This window comes from Thalia democratica, chromosome 1 (genome assembly GCF_965202585.1).
Source record: "Thalia democratica chromosome 1, ktThaDemo2.hap1.1, whole genome shotgun sequence".
Classification (NCBI taxonomy): Eukaryota; Metazoa; Chordata; class Thaliacea; order Salpida; family Salpidae; genus Thalia; species Thalia democratica.
In genome coordinates, this window is record NC_139165.1 from 106,807,191 (window position 1) to 106,828,184 (window position 20,994).

Consider the following 20,994-nt stretch of genomic DNA (forward strand, 5'->3'; position numbering starts at 1 on the left):
GATAATATTAAAAAAAAACATATATAAAACATTTTAAAATGCTAATAATATTATTAACATTAGTTAAATTTTTTTGCATTATACTATTCAAAGCTTTTGTATTACATTTAAAACTTTCGCATCAACTAATGCTAATTCTAAGAAAACTTGGTTGTATATTTTAAATGTAAATTATACTCAATATGTTTTTTTGTTTTTATACAAAAAACAGTGAAATACTTTACTTAATAACTTAACCAAGTTATTTTTTATTTGTTTGTTATAAGTAAAGTGTATTAAGTATTTTGGTTTATTAAACGCTTTGAGAGTCAATTCGGACCAAATCTTATGTTGTAACAATAATTCAAATAAGTTATATTTAGCCTAAGTTTGTATTGTTAATATTTAAAGTTACGTCATTATTTTTTTCTTTTTTGCTTTTATGTTTCTCTTGTAAGCTTATCAACGGTGTTTATAACACTGATAGAATAAACGTTTTATTCATGGTAGATATAAATTTCCTACGGGAGTATATTATGAAAAAAGTAATAAAAAGTAAAACGTACATACAAGTAAAATTCAACACCTTAATTACACTAAGGTTGAATTTTAGCTACCATAGATCTATGTCTTTGAGGGTTAACAAATTAAATGGTAAAAAGCTACTAAAAGGGTGATCATAAAAAGATGCGGATATTTTATAAACCTAAAAATATATCGACTTTTAAACTGAGTATTAAAATCCTGATTTTCAAATAAAAAAGTTAGTTACTAAATCTCATTTAAAACACTTCTTTGTTCAAAAACAATAAATAAAGGCAAACTTAGAAAACTCAATAACCATGTATAAATGAAAAGTTTTAATTTTCTTTAAATCAAAAGTAGATTTTAGCGTTTTAAATACTACTTAAATTAATTTTTTATTAACAAGTATTATCTAATCAGCGATGGTTATAACATTAAAGAACAAGCGACATAAATATTCCCTTAATGTTATCAAATACTGAATTATAACTACGCTTATAATATAGGTTAAAAATAAATAGGTAGAAATAAAGACTTTAGAAATGACTAAAAAGTTTTAGCACGGACGTTTGCAAAAAAACTCGTCGTTTGAAAAAAAAATAGGTTAGAGTTTTTTTTTTCTCGAATGCCTTACATTTGTTAAGTAAACTTGTGTATTATTAAATCCTTAAACAGTTTACTAATAATAAAAACATAATATTTCCATACACAATTTTTGTTTAAAATAATGAATTGTTTGTCAGTTGATAAAGTCCCTAATTTGCTTTGAGTCACATAAATAAAAACACTGACTAAAACTAAAACTACAGCCCTTAGAAGCTATAATACTTAAATTTTGAAAGGTGACTAAAAAAATTCCTGTCGAACTTTGAGTTAAATTTGGAAACTTCACAAAATCCGAAACTAACTTAAGTATAATGTCAACATTAGTATAAAATTCAAAACTATAGTTATTAGTATTTTATATATATGGATTCTTAATTATTATACTATATCAATAATATTGAGTAACGCGATCATTAAATGTTTTATTTTCTAAAGTTAGCACGCATAACAACTTTTTTGTTTAATTCAACCCAAACAAGTTTTGTTTTTGTCATGCAGAATTATATACATTATTTAACTTTTAAAACATTAATGTAAAACTGTATGCTAATTTCTTTTATACTTTATGATACACTCAAACTAAGGAGTGATATAAGTTTTAGTTCTACTTAATTCGGAATCCGAGTATAAGGAAATCATGGTAAGTATTTTCATTAAATATATTTTTTAAACAACATTTCGATAAAAAACAAGACATTTTTTCTTTAATATTGAAAGTCAAGTTATTGTAAACTAGTTGAAATTTTACATAAAAAATTTAACCATAAGTAGTAAGGCGAGATTATTAACGAGCTAAAAATAAAGCATCACTTGGTTATTGAAGTAATGTTTACCACTTACTTATTATTTCAAAAATATAATCATTTTTATAAAAGAAATTTTTATAAAATTTTCCAAATTTGTTACACAAAAATAGTCGAAAGCTTAAAAACAAATAGTACTATTTTGAAGATTAGTATTACCAAGAAGTATATTATAACCTCTTAATTACTTAATTAAAATGCCCTTTAGATTAAAAAAGGGAGAATACTAAGCAACATGTAAACATACTACAAGTCTATAACAATTTCATAGAAAAATGTTAATAATTTTAAATATTTTAAATTAAATACGTTAAATATTTTACTTGATCAAAGCAAAGCAAAACAATTTTTTTTTTTTGTGATTTAGTATAAAATACTTCATCCCTGTTAAGTAACTTACTTTAACAACTTGATAACAAGTTTTTAAAGCTTTTGTTAATTATGTTGTTTTATAGAAAAAAGCAACAATTTACAGATTATTTAAATATTTTTAAATTGTTTGAAATTAAGTCAACTAACCAGTTGTTGTGCTGAATATTCCAAGCAGTTCAAAGTTGAGACGGCAAAAATATTGTTTCTCACATGCTTGTTCTTCTAGTGAGCTAGTAAAAAAATTATTTACTTTAAACATGATATTCAAATTGCTTAAAATATTTAAGCACTATATCTTCCACAATAACATTAATGTTTTACAAGCTAATGCTAAAAAAATTTACACTTTCTTCAATTGAATTAAAAATTAAAAAAAAAATAAAGTTAGCATTCTACGTTGGAATAAGCATAAAAGTTTTGAAAGCTAGAAAATATTTTATTAATTTATATGACATTATTTAAATCCTAGCAGCCTTCAATAATCCAAAGGCTACCTTTAAGTCGTTTCTAGTATTAATTATCTAGGTGAATAATAAATGTATATATGTTTTAATGTATTAAATTAAATATAGTTAAAATTCTGTGAAACGGTATCGTTATAAACAAACAAACTAATATCAAGGTTGTAAATAGTGCGGAGTTGTCAAGTAATAACATTAACGGTTAAAGAAAACATCAGCGTAAGTCTGGCAGGCCTTGGACTTACAGTAGCTGTGAGACAAGCTGAAGTTAACACAAATGTCGCGCGTTTTCGGTAAACAGTTTCTTATCTATACTCGTCAGTTAGCTGCAACTCTAAAGCCTGCTGTCGACGGTCCACAAATGTGTTCAAAGTTTTAATATTTTATAAAGTAGCGTTCAGTTACAAGATTTTATTACCTACAAAATTTTTACTCTTTGTTGTTTAAAAAACTAGTAATTATATTTTTTTCAACCAATTCAGAACTTCATAAATCCAGTTAAAGGCTGTGCTTGATGTCTGTATTTAAACAAAATATTAAATTAAATTTTTAAAGTAAATCTGTCTATTTGTATAAAATAAAGTTTACCGACATAACCTTTTATTAACTTATTCAATAATCGTTTCAGTAAGTACATATTTAAACATTATTAAGTTTTAAAAACAGAAGCATTTATACTATTACTTTTCTTTTAATTAAGAAGTTCTATATACTTCTTAAAGCCTGTATTCGATTCATAAACAGATGATTAGTTATACTAATTTAAAGAATACTTTTTATGTTGATCACGTATGTGCTCGCTTAAACGCAAGTTGTTTACATGAGATGGATTTGTTTGCTTTCAACGAGGAAAGCTTAAAATATTTTTATAGAACTGGTTCCAAAACCGACATGTTTAAGTTAAAATTATTTTCTTAACTGTATTGATTGTTGTAATAAGCGTTTGCGGGTTTTTGTGCTGTTCGCAAAGTAATCGGCTCACAGTGCAGTTTCAATTTGATTAGGGGAAGTCTTTCAACCGTTAAGAATTCGGCGTTAAGATTTTTTTAATTTTTTTAGTAGTTTGATTGCGCATTGTTTACAAGATGTTACAAAACAATCAATTAAGTTGTAGGATACCACTGAATTAGAATCATTATTTTTTTTTACTACTAGCTGATAAACCTTTTATTAATAATTTAATAAAAGTAATGTCGTTTGATCAACTAATCACTTGTATAATTAAAAAATTGTTGTTATTATCTTATTTTTAATACTTATTGAGACTAAACCTTTGTTAATAATTAATGAAAAAAAGTTCACAATAAACCAAAGTATGCAGTTTAATGAATGATTAATAGTACTACTACCAGTTTTTTCGAAAACTTATTTTTATAACTTGAAGCTCGTTAAATATTCTATTTTGTTTGTGAATGTTTTTTTTTTAACTTAGATTTATGTAGTGCTTACATTATATAGTTTTATTGGATTTTTTATATAATAGAAAACAGCTTTTTACTTTATATTAGGAATAGTACTTTTACGATCTTACTTATTTAAATGATAAATACTAAGACTTAAACAAACTCAAGTTTAATTTTCTACAACTATTTAAGTTTAAAATGAATTATAAATTATTTAATTATCATTTAACAAACCTTTCGCGTTTTCAGTGCTTTATTACCTTTCTTGATATAGGTTTTCCAACTAAAAAGTGTAAATTATGTTTGTCTTTAGTCGATTTTCATTAATCAGACATTTATGATTTCCATAATTGTCATAAACTCTAAAAACTTTTGTATTGGTATAAAATTTTTTAGATCGTAAAATATTACTGTTAGATATAAAACAGTTTAAAATGAATTATTAGAAATAGATAAATAGTTGAAAACTTGTTAATTATAAAGTAAAAAATTAAAACTATAAAATATTTAAGAAATAACTTTAAGCTTGTTATATAATCTTGATATATAACATAGTAATGTTCATGAACTGTATGCGATAGCTGTTTTTCAGAAAAACAATAAATCTCAGAAGCAGCAACTCAATGAACATAATCAAAAAAAATCAAAAGTCACTCAGTGAAGTAAACTTTAAAATCAAAATGAATTTTGTCTGTTAAACCAAGTGCATAAACTAACCTTATTTCGAATAATCAAAGCATACAAAATAAATTAAATAATATACATTTCTCTGTTCAATCGACCAAATTAAATTTAACAAAATGTGTACAAATAGGGCAGCAAAATACAATGTTGTACAAAAATCTTCTGAGTTTTTAAAATAATTAAACAACTTACCTTTATACTATACTAGATTTTGCGATGGTTCAACAAAATATAGTCGGAAATCTTAAATTAAAGGTACAATTTTAAAAACTTCTCTATTGCTAAAAATTATAAATATTCAAACTATCAAGTTAGCAAATAAGATATTCTAAATAGTATCATTTTTGTAGTTTATGGCTGAAGCTAATTGAATTGATTTTACTTCTATTTCTTAATTCTTTTGGTATGCATTTTTTATGCCTACTCTAATATAAAGCTTTTTAATTAAAATTAATTTATTTCTATTAGTAAAAATACATAAATGTATATAAGTAAGTGATTTCTGACTACTTCTAGTAGCCTTAAAATTAATTCAGAAGTTTCTTAACTCTGTACGTTATTAACGTAAAAGTTTGCCGATACTAAAATTTATCCAAGAAAGGATAATGTGGAATAATTTTGTTGTTGCGTCACAACAAGCCTCAGGATAATATTTTGATCGGGAAATAAGGAGATTTAATCAAGTTTTCTAAAATTTGGTTGAAAATTAGTATTTGTTTGTAATAGATAGTTGAAAACTTGTTAATTATAAAGTAAAAAATTCAAACTATTAAGATTTAAAAATTAATATAAGCTAGTTATATCATTTTGATAGTACTTATATTGTAATCTTCATGAACTGTATGCGATTGCTATTTAGTATATGCTAATTTTTCAAAAAAATAGCATTCAAACACAATAAATCTAAGAAACAGCAACGCAAAAAATATAATCAAACAAAAATCAAAAAAAAAACTTTGTGTTGTAAACTGTTAAGTATTGAGAAAATGTTGTCTGTAAAACCAAGTGCACAAACTAATCTTATTTCAAACAATCAAAACCCACAAAAAATAAATAAAACAATATAAAATCGAGCAAATTTAATTTAACAGATTAACAAAACGTATGCGAATAATGCAGCTAAACACAATATTGTACAAAATTCTTCTCAGTTTGTAAAAAATATAACTTACATTTTTTTTGTATAAGATTTTGTGATTGTTAAACAAATTACAGTCGGAAATCTTAAACTAAAGATACAATTTATTAACTTTTCTGTTTAGTAAAAATTAATTTTTTTTTTGCTAACAAGTTAGCGAATTAGGTATATTAAATAGCATTTAAATCAAGTAACATATGACTGAATATAATTGAACTGATTTAACTTCTATTTCTTAATTCTTTTAGTATGCTGTTTATGCCTACTGGAATATAAAACTATAATTTTAAAGTAATCTCTTTATTGAAGATTGGTTATTTTTGTGTAAGAATTTTTCTGACTATTTTTAGGAGTCTTAAAATTGGTTCAGAAGTAACTAAATTCTGTAGGTTATTTACATAAAATTTTGTCGATACAAAACTTTTTACGAGAAAGAATAATGTGAAATAATTTTATTGTTGCGTCACAATAAGCCTCAGGTTAACGTTTTGATCGGGAAATAAAGAATTTTAATCAAGTTTTGTAAAATTTGTCTATTAACTAATATTTATTGTAAATGAAATATAAATAAAATGTTCAAAAAACTAATGCTCGGATAAAAAAAAAATGTAATTGAATTTTTTACCATGATCAGAAAAAAATAAAAATTAATAATACTTAGATTTAGTTCCAAACACTTGAAAGTTTTGCAACAAATTACATTTTCTGTTAAGTTTTTTTTTTTTTTTCTATATGATTTCTAAATTTTTCTCCAATAACCGGTATCATGACCTTTTTAAAGTTATTTTACATTCTAAACAAATTCATTTAATAATTTTTTTTCTCTGTTAATTCTTAAGTTATACCAGTGTAAAAAATTAAAGTTGAAAACTGTTTTTGACCTATTAAGGACTTATTTACTGTAAAACTACTTTTAAGACGCTTTTAGCTGTAAAAGAAAGCTAAACTGTATCAAAATTCGTTAAAAAATAGTTTTTTTTTTCAATTTTAAACTTTGAAATATACAACTGTTTTAGTTAATTTACTTGAATTTACTTTATTTATTTGTCCTGATTGATTAAACCTGATGACATAATGTATTAACAAAATCATTCATAGATAAAATTTAAATTATTTAGAGTTAAACAAAATTATTTATAGAATTCACCCCTCAATGAATTTATCTACTTTGTGGTACATAGTTAAGACCTTTGTATTACATAATAGTTTAATAAAATAAAGAATATAAATAGATGAAGTTTGTAGAATACAATATTATATTATGTTAACACAATTATAAATAGTACAACAATCGACATAATAATAGAAAATAAATTTGAAAATTACTTTATTTTTAAATTTAATAAAAGAAAAGCTGTTTTAACATTTATTAAAGACTGCCGAAAAGTCTAAATCGACATGAACATAAAAAAAAAACATAAACTGATTACTTTGAGAAGGCTAACGGACAAAAGCATTTTTGACTAATCTAACTGAATAGATTAGTTTAAAGTAAAACTTGCTGTTGTATATATAATCAGACAGCTGTGTATACCATGTTTGTGTTTAAACAATAGGATATTCCATATTTGCTTAATACTTTGGAAATTGTAAAAAATTACCTTTAGACATTAAATAGTGTTGTAAATATATAATTAAAAAAGTAAGAAACAATTGAAGTTTTAGTAGTTATAAAGTAAAATATGTTAACAGTTAACTTTAAGCTTATGATATGTTAATACTGTTTGTTTAGTAATCTTTATGAAATGTATAAAAAGGCGAATTTGTATATGCTGTTTTTCAAAAAAGCAACATTCAAACACAATAACTCTCAGAAGCAACAACGCAATAAACATAACTTAAAAAAAATCAATACAAAATTTGTGATGTAAACTGTGAAATATAAAGTAAATTTTTTCTGTCAAACCGAGTGCATAAATTAATCTTGTTTCAAACAATCAAAACCTACAAAAAAAAGAAACAAAATAAAATAAAATTAATTTAACAGATCAACAAAACGTGTGGAAATAATGCAGCGAAACACAATGTTGTACAAAATTCTTCTCAGTTTGTAAAATAAAAATATAACTTACATTTGTTTCATATAAGTTTTCGTTATGGTTGAACAAATTATAGTCGGAAATCTTAAATTAAAGGTACAATACTTTAAACTTTTCTTTTGCAAATATTAAAAATGTTTCAGCTAATAAGTTAACGAATAAGGTATTTAAATAGCATTAAAATTTAGTAATTTATGACTGAAGTTAATTGAAGTGATTTAACTTATGTTTCTTAATTCTTTTAGTATGCTTTTTGAGCCTACTCTAATATAAAGTTAATAATTTATTAAATCTACATTTTTAAGATTAACTATTTAATTAAGTATATTTCTGACTACTTCTAGTGGCCTTTAAAATGGTTTAGAAATTATTACTATAATTTGTAAGTGAATAACATAAAACTTGGTTGATAGAAAACTTTATACGAGAAAGGAAAATGTTAAATAATTTTGTTGTTGCGTCACAACAAGCCTCAGGATAATATTTTGATCGGGAAATGAAGAATTTTAATTAAGTTTTGTCAAAATTTGTATGTTAACTAATATTTGTTGTAAAAGAAATATAAAGAAAATGTTTACAAAACTGATACTTTGAATTAAAACCAAAAGTAGTTAAACTACCATGATTAAATAAAGTAAGAAATAGTACTTAAATTTAGTTTAAAACACTTTAAGTTTTACCACAAATTAAATTTTCTGTTTCATATTTAATTTTTCTTCTAAAGGATTAATAAATAGTTTTCCAATCGATATCATGACCTTTTTAAAGTTAATTTACACTATAAACGATTTTATTTCATAGTTTTACCCTCTTTTAAATATTAAGTTATACCAACATAAAAGGTTTAAAGTTTAAAACTGTTTTGACCTATTAAGGACTTATTTACCATAATACTAATTTAAGATGTGTTTAGCTGTAAAAAAAGGTAAACTGTATCAAGGTTCATTAAAATTTTGTTTTTTTTTTCTCGAACATTGAAATATACAACTATTTTAGTTAATTAAATTGAATTTTCCTTATTTATTTGTTCTAATTAATTGAACCTGATAACATATTGTATTTAAAAAATCATTCTTAGATAAAATAATAAATCATATAAAGTTTAACAAAATAATTTAAACAATTCAACCCTCGTTGATTTTATCTACTTTATGGTACACAGGGAAGGCCTTTGTATTACATAATAGTTTGACAAAATAAAAATATAAAGAGATGAAATTTTTAAGATACAATATTATATTGTGTTATCATAATTAAAAATAATACAACGATCGACATAATAATAAATCTACATGAAAATTATTTTGTTTAAAAGTTTACTAGAAGCAAAGTTATTTTAACATTTGTTAAAGACACCGGAAAGGCTTAAATCGTTATTTTCAGAAATAAACAAAACATAAACTGATTACTTTGAAAAGTTTTACGGACAAAAACATTATTGAATAATCTTACTAAACAGATTTGTTTCAAGTAGAATTTCCTTTAGTATATTCAATCAGACAACTGTGTATACTATAGTTGTGTTGAAATAATAGAAGTTTCCATATTTCTTTAAATTTAATTAAATAATTAGAAAGTTGAAAAAACTTCCTTTAGACTTTATAAAAAGTTGAAACTATATGATTATAAAAGTAAGAAACAATTAAAATCTTGGCAGTTATAAAGTAACAAATGTTAACAGTTAACTTTAAGCTTATGATATGTTAATATATTTTGGTTAGTAATCTTTATGAACTGTATGCAATTTTGTTTATGAAGTTTTTTTCGAAAATAAGCATTCAAACACAATAAATCACAGAAGCAGCAACGCAATATACATAACTTAAAAAAAAAACAACTTTGTGATGTAAACTGTTAAAATTAAGAAAATTTTGTCTGTCAAACCAAGTGCATAAACTAAACTTATTTCTAACAATTAAAATCTACAAAAAAAATTGAACAATATAAAACCAAGCAAATTTAATTTAACAGATCAAATGTGTGGAAATAGTGCAGCAAAAAATAATTTTGTACAAAATTCTTCTCAGTTTGTAAAATAAAAATACAACTTATATTTTTTAATGTAAGATTTTGTGATGGCTGAAGAAATTATAGTCGGAAATCTTAAATTAAAGGTACAGTTTATTAAAGTTTTCTATTGCAAAAAAATGTAATAGCTAATAAGTCAGCAAATGACGTATTTTTAATAGCATTAAAATTTAGTAATTTTTGACTGAAGTTATTGATCTGATTTAACTTCTGTTTCTTAATTCTTTTAGTTTGATTTTTTATGCCTTATCTAATATAAAATTACTAATTAAAAAGTAATCTATTTTTTAAGATTGATTATTTAAGTGTAAGTATTTTTCTGACTACTTCTAGTAGCTTTAAAGTTGGTAAAGAAGTAACAATTATTTGTAAATAATTAAGATAAAACTTTGCCGATAAAAAAATCTATACGAGAAAAAAATAATGTGGTATAATTTACTTGTTGCGTCACAACAAGCCACAGGATAATGTTTTAATCGGGAAATAAAGAATTTTAATCAAGTTTTGTCAAAATTGAATTTTGACTAATATTTCTTGTAAAAGAAATATAAATAAAATGTTCAAAAAACTGATACTCGAAAAAACAAAGAAATGTAGTTCAAATTTTTAACATGATCAGAAAAAGTAAAAATTTGGTTTAGTTTTAAACACTTTAAGATTTACAACAAGTTATGTTTCTGGCTAACTTTTAATTTTTCTTGTATTTATTTTTTTAACTTTTTAATCCTTTTCTAATGATCTATACCATAACCTTTTTTAAATTTATTGACATGTCAAACAATTTTAGTTGATAGTATTACCCTCTTTCAACCCTTTAAGTTATACCAGTATAAAAAAGATTACTTTAAGTTGAAAACTTTTTTAACTTATTAATAACTAATTTAATGTAGTACTACTTTTAAGATTTCTATAACTGTAAAAAGAAAGTTTAAACTTCTTTATTGTTCATTAAATGTTTCGCTTTTTTTTCTCATTTATAAAAATTTAAATATCTAACTTTTTTAGGTAATTATCTTGATTTCTTTTTTATTTGTCGTGAACCTGATGACATATTGTATTAAAAACCATTCATGGGTGAAATAGTTAAACAAATTGTAACAAAACTATTTATTGAAGTTTAACCATTAAAGATACACATATATTTTCCGAGTTTAAATAGTTGTGAACCTTAAAAAAATTAGTACAAAAATAAAATTAACTTCCTTTTATATTCCTAATATTTATAGTTTTCAAAATCTATGTTAATTTATGTTTTAACCAGAAGTTATTACGGCCCTAAAAGATCACATCACACGACTATGCCTACATAATGAGTCCTAATTACGACGAAACCGGACGTAGGTTGTCTCGGATGCTGTTGATTTTGCGGTAAAGTTCATTAATTTTTAAAATATGTTTTGAAACGTCTATAACTGTTTTTCAAAAATTTAAACTTTTAGTTGTTTGAGGATTTTAAAATAGGAAAGAAATAAAAAAAAAACGTATTAATTACTGCGCATTCAAGAAAAACTGAATAAGTAAAATTAAAATAAACAACTCAACTGTTTTAATTTTAAGGTGATAGTAAATACAAAAGTATTATTTCTGTTTATTCATATTAATAGTTATTTGTGATGTATGTAGTTCTACATTTTTTTTTATATAAGTTTAATTAGTTACAACAAATATTTTTAAACTCGTATGACATGAAAAATCATTTTTTAAATTATTTTTCATTAAATGATATATTTTAAACTAATATCAATTTGTCTACATGTTGTGAGTTATAAGTTATTTAGATTATTAACAAACTAAGAGAAATTTCGTCAAACAAAATAACAAGCTTTTTTGAGAAAATACATTCGAAAAAACAACATTAAACAATGAACTTACAGTTGCTACATTTTGTAGCTATATATAAACAATTATTTATAAGTATATAAACAAGCACCTAAAAACTATTTATCTATAACAACTGTTATAGCTATACACAACATGATAACCAGTTTAACCGGAAAAATTTTGAATTGTCATAGTGAATTTTAAAAGCATGGTCGTAAATTAACTAGGCTTTTTAAAAGGTTGTTTGTCATAACATACCTTTTGGAAAAAACATTATTGTAAAAGAACTGCTAAAAAAGTACTGCTAAATAAATTAAGAAATTTGGCTGCAAGTGAACGCATAGACTTGAACAAGAAGCAAATACATTAATAACAAAATATACATTGCTAACTAATCTAATAACCTCAAATAAGATCATAAATACCAGTAACTGACTAGCGACAAAATGCTTATGTACAAGTTAAATATTGCCAAGCATGTCCATCAAACACAACATTGTTTGAAAAAACTGTTTTACTGAACAAAAAAAGTAGACAAAATAATCAATCACTTTATTGACAATCTGTTAACTTAAAAAGCACACATTATAGTACCTATTAACTAAGTAAGTTAAAAAAGGCACACTTTATAAATTCTAACAACTAAGTAAATACTAACTTATTAATGCTGCTGCTGATCCGTGTTTCATTTTCGCCATAGTCAGTCGTTCTTATTTTCATCTTAGGAACTGACACCGATTACCTAATTTTCATAAAAAATAGTTAGTTTCAAAACAACTAAAGTTTTTTAAAGTAATAGTAAGCTAAATAAGTATTGATAAACATTGTTATCAATTGTATACTTTTGTTAGGCAAATTTACAATTAAATTTTGTTTTTGTAAACACAAAAAATAAATATAATGCTACAAAATTAACTTTTATATATCAACATTTATTTAAATAAGAATTTTAAGAGTTTAATTTTTATAAGTTGTAACTTATAAGAAGCAATTTAAACCATAACAATTTAAAATGAAATAGTTTTTAACTACGTTTATTCTATAAATGGAATTAATGTTCAATTTTCAAAAACAAAAAGAAAACTAATATATACTTAAACTAATACTAAATAAGGGTAAGTGACTCCAAGTTAATAAAATCTGTTTGGTGGTGTTTTTTTTATTAGTAACTCTAATGCCGTATTTGAAACATTTAAAATATTATTCAAAAAAAAAAAAAGATTTTTTTTGAACTACTGTGTAGGAAATTTAAATTGATTGATAAACTAAAACAGCAGTTTTTTATAACTGAGATTTTCAAGATTATATAATTTTTAAGTTGTAATTTTATTACAGGATATAAATACAAAAGCAAAAATTTAACATATATTAGAATAATAAATTGTACTGTGTTGTGGATAACGGTTGGATAAAGCAATATAAACAAAAACTTTTTGTTTTTTACAAATTTTTTACCGCTAATTGAAAAAAACAAAATTTGGATGCGATTATAAAGTGTTAAATAAACTTTTCGTGATGTCCAAATCACATGATTACACTATTTATTCATTTGAAATTCAAAACTAAGTATTGAACTAAATTAGTTTAAAGTGAACTTGCTTTAGTAGAAAATAATCAGACAATAATGTTTACGTAGATTTATCAAAATACTACAAATGTTTTGTGTTACTTTGAAAAATACCTTAAGATTTTAAAAAGTGTTTAAATGGATGCACGACTAATCATATTACACAATTAGAAATCTTAATACTTTTTAACGGTAACAACTAGTATATATTGAAAAAAAAAGCTTATGTAGGTTCATTTTTTATCTACCAACGTTTTCTTTCTTTCAAAACTTTTAAAATATTTTATAGGTATGGGTAAAATAAGTTCAAAAGTTATATTTTCTAGAATACTTCAATATTCTTATTTTATAATTAATTTATAAAGTTGTTGCATTATTAGCTAGACATAAAGATGTTTTTGTACAAATGTACATTATTTTTTAAGTTGTTAGCCTTTAAACACTTTTTTAAGAATTCGTTTTGTCCGAATTTGATCGTCATGAAATCATTTGAAATGAATTACCGTACAATAAATAGTTCGAAATCTTAGATTGTTATTAAGTTATGCTTATTAATAATTAACACCAAGTGATAAATGTAAAAATTGTTCATTTAGTTATCTTTATCAAATTTATACCAATGTGGTTTCATATATGCTTTAAATTGAAATATAGTTTAAATAGTTGTAAAAAATATATTACAAATTTTTTATGTTTACTTAATGTCTATACAAAAAATATTGTAAAGCTAGTCTATTGTTAAATTATGTTTCTTAATAGCAAGTGGTAACATTTCGATACTATTTGTTTGGTATTCTTTTTAATCAGCACACAAATTAATTGATAACCAAAAAAGAATAAATAAACAAATTAGCACAATTACCTGAGAAACAAATACGCAAAAAATAAGATAAAAAAATTAATATTTTTTTTTTGTGAAATGTCATAAAGTAAATTTTGTTTCTCAAACCAGTTACATAAACTAACCTTAGTTTCAACAATAAAAACTAAAACAAAAAGAACAGAAAAGTTCAATGTTTTTTATTTTAATTAATTAATTTATTTCAACAGACTAACAAAACATATCCTAATAATGCAGCCAATACTAGGGCTGCACAAAAAATTTACAGTATACAAATTATATACATATTACACTTTTTTAATAATACTCTGTTATGTTTACGAGCTTTTAAACTTGCACTAAAAACATACTATTATGAGCAGACTTGCAATATTTTCAAATTGGATTTTTCAAACAGAAACTAGTTTCAAATAACTTGATTAGGTCAAAAAAACTGTTTTAACTTATAATCTTATCTTTTTAATAGGTTTTTACGTTTTTGCGTACTCAAAATTAAGTAGCTTAAAACTAACTTATTTCTGTATTATTTACTGTTTTAGCGTGAGTTATTTTAGCCACATTTAGTAGCTTTAAATCTGACGATGATGTTTTTGTTTTAATTAACGACGTGTTTTTAAAGACTTGCCGATATATAACTTTACACAAAAAGTGATAGTGTGCAATAAAAGCTATCTTACGTCACAATAAGCCTCAGGTGCTTGTTTTAGTTTTTATCTGATGAACAATATTTATAATTATGAAGTTTGACTCAATTATTGTAAAAGTTTTATATTAGTTTGTTGTAAAAGAGATGTATACAAAGTATATTGAAAGCTGATACTTAGATTAAAATGAGCTATATTTTAAACTTTTAACGTGAATGGAAAATTAAATAAACAGCACTAAGATTTTATTTAAAAAAACTTTTTTTTTATTTCCTTATGTTTTATTTTTAGTATGTTTTATTGATGTTGTATATTTTATTGCGTAATTACATTGTAAGTAGTTTTACTTACAATAATTACTAGTAAGTAGTATTATCCTCATACAACCATGTGAAATAACTTGCGTTTAAAAAGATTTTATTAAATTTTTTTCTCAACCTAATAACAACATATATATATATATATATAACAGTATCATTATAAAGTTTTTACTAACAAAAAACAAACTTTAAACTACATAATATTTTGTGAATTACTTTTTATATCAACTGAAAACATAAAAATATACATGTATATTGGTAAAGCTACATTTATAAGAAATGTGCAAATATATTTTTGTTCGCGACAATTGTTTTGATAGATGAATGTTAAAGCACTGTCGAGATACAAGATGAAGAAAAAATATATTTAACCAAATAAAACACCACTTCAGTTAAACTAAAAAAACAATTAATAATTTAAAAAGTAAAAAATATAAAACAATTTAAAATAGTTTTCTAGGTGATAATGACTACAAAGAAAGTTTATAACCATTCAATCTAAACTTTAAAGTAATCCACTGAACTACTAAATATCAATGATTAAAATATTTAAAAATATTAAAAATAATGTGTAATTGCATGGAAAATCTGTAGATAATATCATTAAAATAAAATATTAAACGAATGTCATATTGAAAAAGAAATGCAATATTAAAAACGAACATTACCCCTCAGTAAAATTTTTTATAGCTAACGACCTCATTTTTCAGTTTACAATAATAAATTAAATACACCATTTTTAATGGATAACGAAACTACTAAACAAGATACAATAACAGACTAAACATATATACTACAGACTTGTCAAACTATACATGACACAGTGGACCCGCAATGTTATAAAATTTTTGCTCAGCATTTAAAACAATTCATATCTAAAATGAGTTATTTTTCAATTACGTACATTCCATATAAAATTTACTTAACATCACAATCTCACAAACAAATCAGCATACGATTACATAATAATTCAAATTCGGACATTTCAAATTCTCTAAATATGGTTAAAGGACCAGAACTATAAAAGCAAAATATGTTTGAAATGAATGAAAAATGTATGTAGGTGTCTAAATAATACCTACAACTTTTATTATGAAATTTATTTTCTATAAATATAAATTGTTACTATTTATTGAACGATAAAAAAAGCGCTCAAAAAGTTTGGTCTAAGGACTGGTGTACAAAGGAACCTTTCGGTTATCGAGTCGTACACGAATTACTTATAAAACTTCATACGAGCTATTAGACTTAATGTTTTTATCATTTAGATATTTAAATTTCTAGTAATAAAACAATCAGTTAAACGAAATGGAAGAAATATAGTAAACAAAAATTAACTGAAATTTGTTTGTAAAAATATACTTAAAAACATGTTTAATAACATAAAAACTAAAAAATATATATATAACTTTCTATCAAATTATAAGGGGAGATAAAAAATACTCATAGCAAAGATTTGAACACTTGAATGATAGGTTATAACTTCTTTAAAGAAGGTAGAAATTAACACGCTACAAAATATATTGACGTTTAATTTTATCAGTATTTTGTGCTAAAAGTATTATTTTTATTTTATTCAATAGTTTTAATTGAACAACAATTTATAACTACTTAAAATTACTTTATTAAAAACCTCAAATAAATACATAAATACTAGTAATTGACTAGTGACAAAGTGATTATGTACAACTTATATGTTGCATAGTGTCCGTATCAACCACAACAATGTTGAAATAACTGTTTTACTGATCATCGAAAGTAGGCAAAAAATCAGTCTTTTTATTAACTTTTTTGTTTTATTATGAATGTATTACACATTATAAATCTAACAACTAAGAAATACTAACTTTTTTTGGTAGATTTGCTGCTGATCCGAATTTCTGTGATGCTGCTGATCCAAATTTATTTTTTGGCATTTATTGTTGTCATGTTGTTTCTTCGACTGCCTATGTTTATTAAAATTTAGTTATTTAAGTTTTGTCAAGTAATGTTGAGCTAAATAACTATTTATAAATACTGGTTTATATTTTTATTACCTGTTACACATAAATCGACTATGAATTTATGTTGGTATATACGAGAAAAAAATAGTTGCTAGAAATCAACTTTGTTTACATAAACATTTATCTTATTTTAAATTTTAAGATTTTAAGATTTTCTTGTTATAAGTTACCATTACAAACAATTTAATTTGATTTCAGATATTTTTAGTTAAGTAATTTCCATAAACATAGAATTAATATTACATTCGCACATTCAAGCAAGAAGACTAATATAACAAGTAAAGTTAACTTGTTACTACTCGTAAGTATTTCAGCATTTATTGTACTAGAAGTATTTCTAATCTTGGAGGTTGAAAATTGTTTTAAATGTTCCAAAATTTATTGTACTTTAATTGTTTGAAATTCGAAAAAAAGCGTAATAAGAAATTGTACTTTCAATAAAATATAAACAAGTCAAAATAAAAATAAACATAACATTTCAATTTAAAGGTGTTTGTAAATACATAGTTAGTATTACTTGTTATTTACAATATGTATTATCTACAACACACGTACTTCTACATGTATTTATTTTTATAAATATAACTAATAAAATGTAATTATTTAATTCAATGAAAATAGGCTGGCTCAACTTGTAATCTAGTATTGTTTCTTATTTCTTCAAATTAAACTAAAACTAAATAGACTTTTTTATTAATTCTAATGCTTATAAAAATATCAATTACTACTACTTTTTGTATTACATTTTAAAGGATAGTAACTTACTAAAATTAGTTTTTACGTCTATAATTTTAAAAAAATGAGCTATGGCGTCATCTTAATTTAGTTTGTTTTAAATAAACAGAAAAATTAAAACAAATTATGCTTACTGTTATAACAAACAAAAATTAGAACTTATTAACAAAATTATATTGCTTTTACAGTCTAATTGCTTGTCTTTTAGTTACCCTAGCTAATAACAGAAAACGCTATTAGAACTTCATTGCATTTGTAGGTTTACTTCATATTTAACGTTTTGATTAAAGTTTATGAAAAAGAGTTTTTTTTTTATGTTTTTTATGTTTTTTTTTTAATTTGTGGTTAGATTTTGAAAGCAGCAAGAAGTGTATTATTTTCTATGTGTTTATTGTAAAAGACATATATTATTATCAACTATTTAAAATATAGCTAAAGTTATGTTTTTTTTTAACTTAAGGCAATAAATTTAAACATATATTTTTTAGTGTTTAATTTAAAACTATTAACATTTTTTATTTATAACAGGAATTTTTACTGATTATTTACATAATAAACATAGTATGTCAGGGTTAAATTTAAAAATCGTTAAAAAGTCAATTGAAGAAGTAGTGAAGTGCTACCTACTTTTTCTAAAAAAAATTCAGCTTAAAATCGAAGATGAAGAGTCTGACGACGCGAGCACGCGAAGAAATCAAAACAAGTTTCTCATGGTCAGGAACGAGCTTGAGAAATTTCTAGTCGACCACAGCAGCTTTGTTCGAGTAAACAAAATGGAGCTGGTGCAAAACGAAATTTCCGAATATTTTTATGTTGACTTCAGTACTTCCTATGAAGACATGTCTCAAGTAGATGCTTTTGTCATACTGACTATTTTTTTGGAAAGTGAGAACAGTGTTAAATGGGACTTAAACATTAAGATAAGTGAAAACAACGTTATTGCCGCGGTTAAAGATAAACTGAAAAAGTCGAACATAAACAACGAAGACGTGACGTTTTTCTTCGAAAACCATTTTTTAACCGAAGTCAACGAAAACTCTGCAAACTACAAACAGTTTGCAGCTCACATAGTTGATAGAACTGATAACTACGTGTACAACGAAGTTGCTGCAGGAAGCAACCACGTGTTGAAAGAAATAGATATGAATTCACAGAGTTTTTAGGACGTCTGTGGAGTTTAGTAGTTTTGTTTAACTTAACTTAGTTAACGTTACAAATTCTGCACTGAACATTTTTTTTTTAACTCTAGATCCTAGTTACTTCTTTGGATCTAACTTTGAGAGTAATTTTTTTAAAGAAAAGCTGTTATAAATCAATCTTTTAACATCTAGCAGTACAACTTTTACAGCATTTTTCACATAAGCTAGCTCAGACTCAAGACGATTTACTTTCGGGAAACTACCTACAAGAAAACTATGAGAAAACTGTCTATATATTATCTGCAACACAAATTATAGCTCCAGAAGACTATTTTGTTGTTATGGTTTGTTGCAAGTTGCGGGAAACTTAGTTAACTATTAAATACAAGTTGTTTGTAAACTAGTATGTACGGACACTTGTTTTTTATTTCAAGTTAAGTGTTTATAATTTTTTTAAATAAAAATATATCAATGTTTAAATAGGTACAAGAAACATTTTCAATCTAGTAACGTAGTCTAAGTTGGTGCTAGTCTTTACAATAATTTGTGAAAATTAACAGGTTTTTATTTAGAAATTTTTTATCTCAGTTTGCTATATATAACCCTAGTTTGATTAACAGTTTTTTAATTGTTTTAAAGTATTAAGTTTTGATAAAAAACATTTTTTCTTGCTAACTTTTATTTATTATTTTAAAAAAAGTATGCTTTTAGTAATTTTTATTAAATCAATAACATTTTTTTTATAATTATGTGAAAGATGTAAAATCGCTTTCATTGCTACTTTATATTTTGTTATTACATTAAAATAAACTTATCAAAATAAAAACTGTATTAATGTTTGTTCTTTATTTTATAAACTCGTTATAATTACAAGTTTAAAAAAGGCAAAAGGTAAATTTTTGGGCTAAAATTTTCTCTTTTAGTAGCTATAAAATTATACTAAAACTAAAACTTAAACATAAGCAATAATAAAAATGCATATGTTTATATACAAATAAGACAGTAGGTATTTATAATTAATATTACAAAGGAGGTTGGTTATAATGTTTTAAATATATAATATCTAAAAAATAAGGAAAAAAACCAATTCATACACATCAATGAACACGATAGTAAAAATATCTATAACAGATTGTAAACATTATCAAAAAGTTAATTATTCAACAGTATTATGGATTATATTACTACTTGAGTTAAGAAACAACGAAAATAATGTTAGTCAAGTTGACTTAATAATGCTATATTATTAATCTTAGTTAATTAGTTTAAGATATCATTTAAGAAACTTAGTTTGTTAGCTCAAAAAAAAAAAATGCTAATAATTTAATAATCTCTGTATATTTGAGATTGCCATATCTCGGTAAAGTAGCAACTGCTCTAGAAAAGACTGTAAAATACACTGTAAACTCCACTTTTAACTCTGTACAACTAAGAATCAGTCATGCTACAAGAAGGCCCTTAAATGGAATTTGTAAAGACCGTACTGCTGATCATGAAAAAAGCAAAATAATTTATATGTACAAATGTCACTGTGACAGTGAGTACATTGGCAGAACGTCCCAAAGATTCCATATAAGAAGGGACCAACACGTTTTTAATTCCCTCAGAAGATGGATGGACACTGGTTTAAAAAAACTATCTAATAGATCATCAGCGATAGCTGAACACTTATTAAACAATTCAGATTGCGCAAAGAACTATAGTGATAGTAACTTTTCAATTTTAAGTAAAGCTCGTAACGATTATCACCTAAGTGTTTTAGAATCTCTGTTTATAAAAACATGTAAACCTAATTTGTGTAAGCAACAATACGTTTATAAATCTAATCTTTATAAGTTGTTATAGATTTTAGTTGAATTTTGTCACTTATTTTTATTTTATTTTTA

The 20,994-nt window shown here is 23.7% G+C and overlaps 1 protein-coding gene across 6 annotated transcripts in view; it reads right to left on the reverse strand.

The window, feature by feature from the left end:
* The window catches only part of LOC145850044 (uncharacterized), a 60,998-nt gene that overhangs the window by 19,175 nt on the left and 20,829 nt on the right, over positions 1–20,994 (reverse strand). For all 6 annotated transcript variants that reach the window (XM_082955226.1, XM_082955219.1, XM_082955212.1 and 3 more), the window contains exons 8-11: positions 17,079–17,177; positions 12,518–12,601; positions 4,384–4,432; positions 2,433–2,515 (exon numbers count right to left, since the gene is read on the reverse strand). The gene's annotated coding sequence lies outside the window, so the exon portion shown is untranslated. The remainder of the gene's footprint in view (positions 1–2,432; positions 2,516–4,383; positions 4,433–12,517; positions 12,602–17,078; positions 17,178–20,994) is intronic.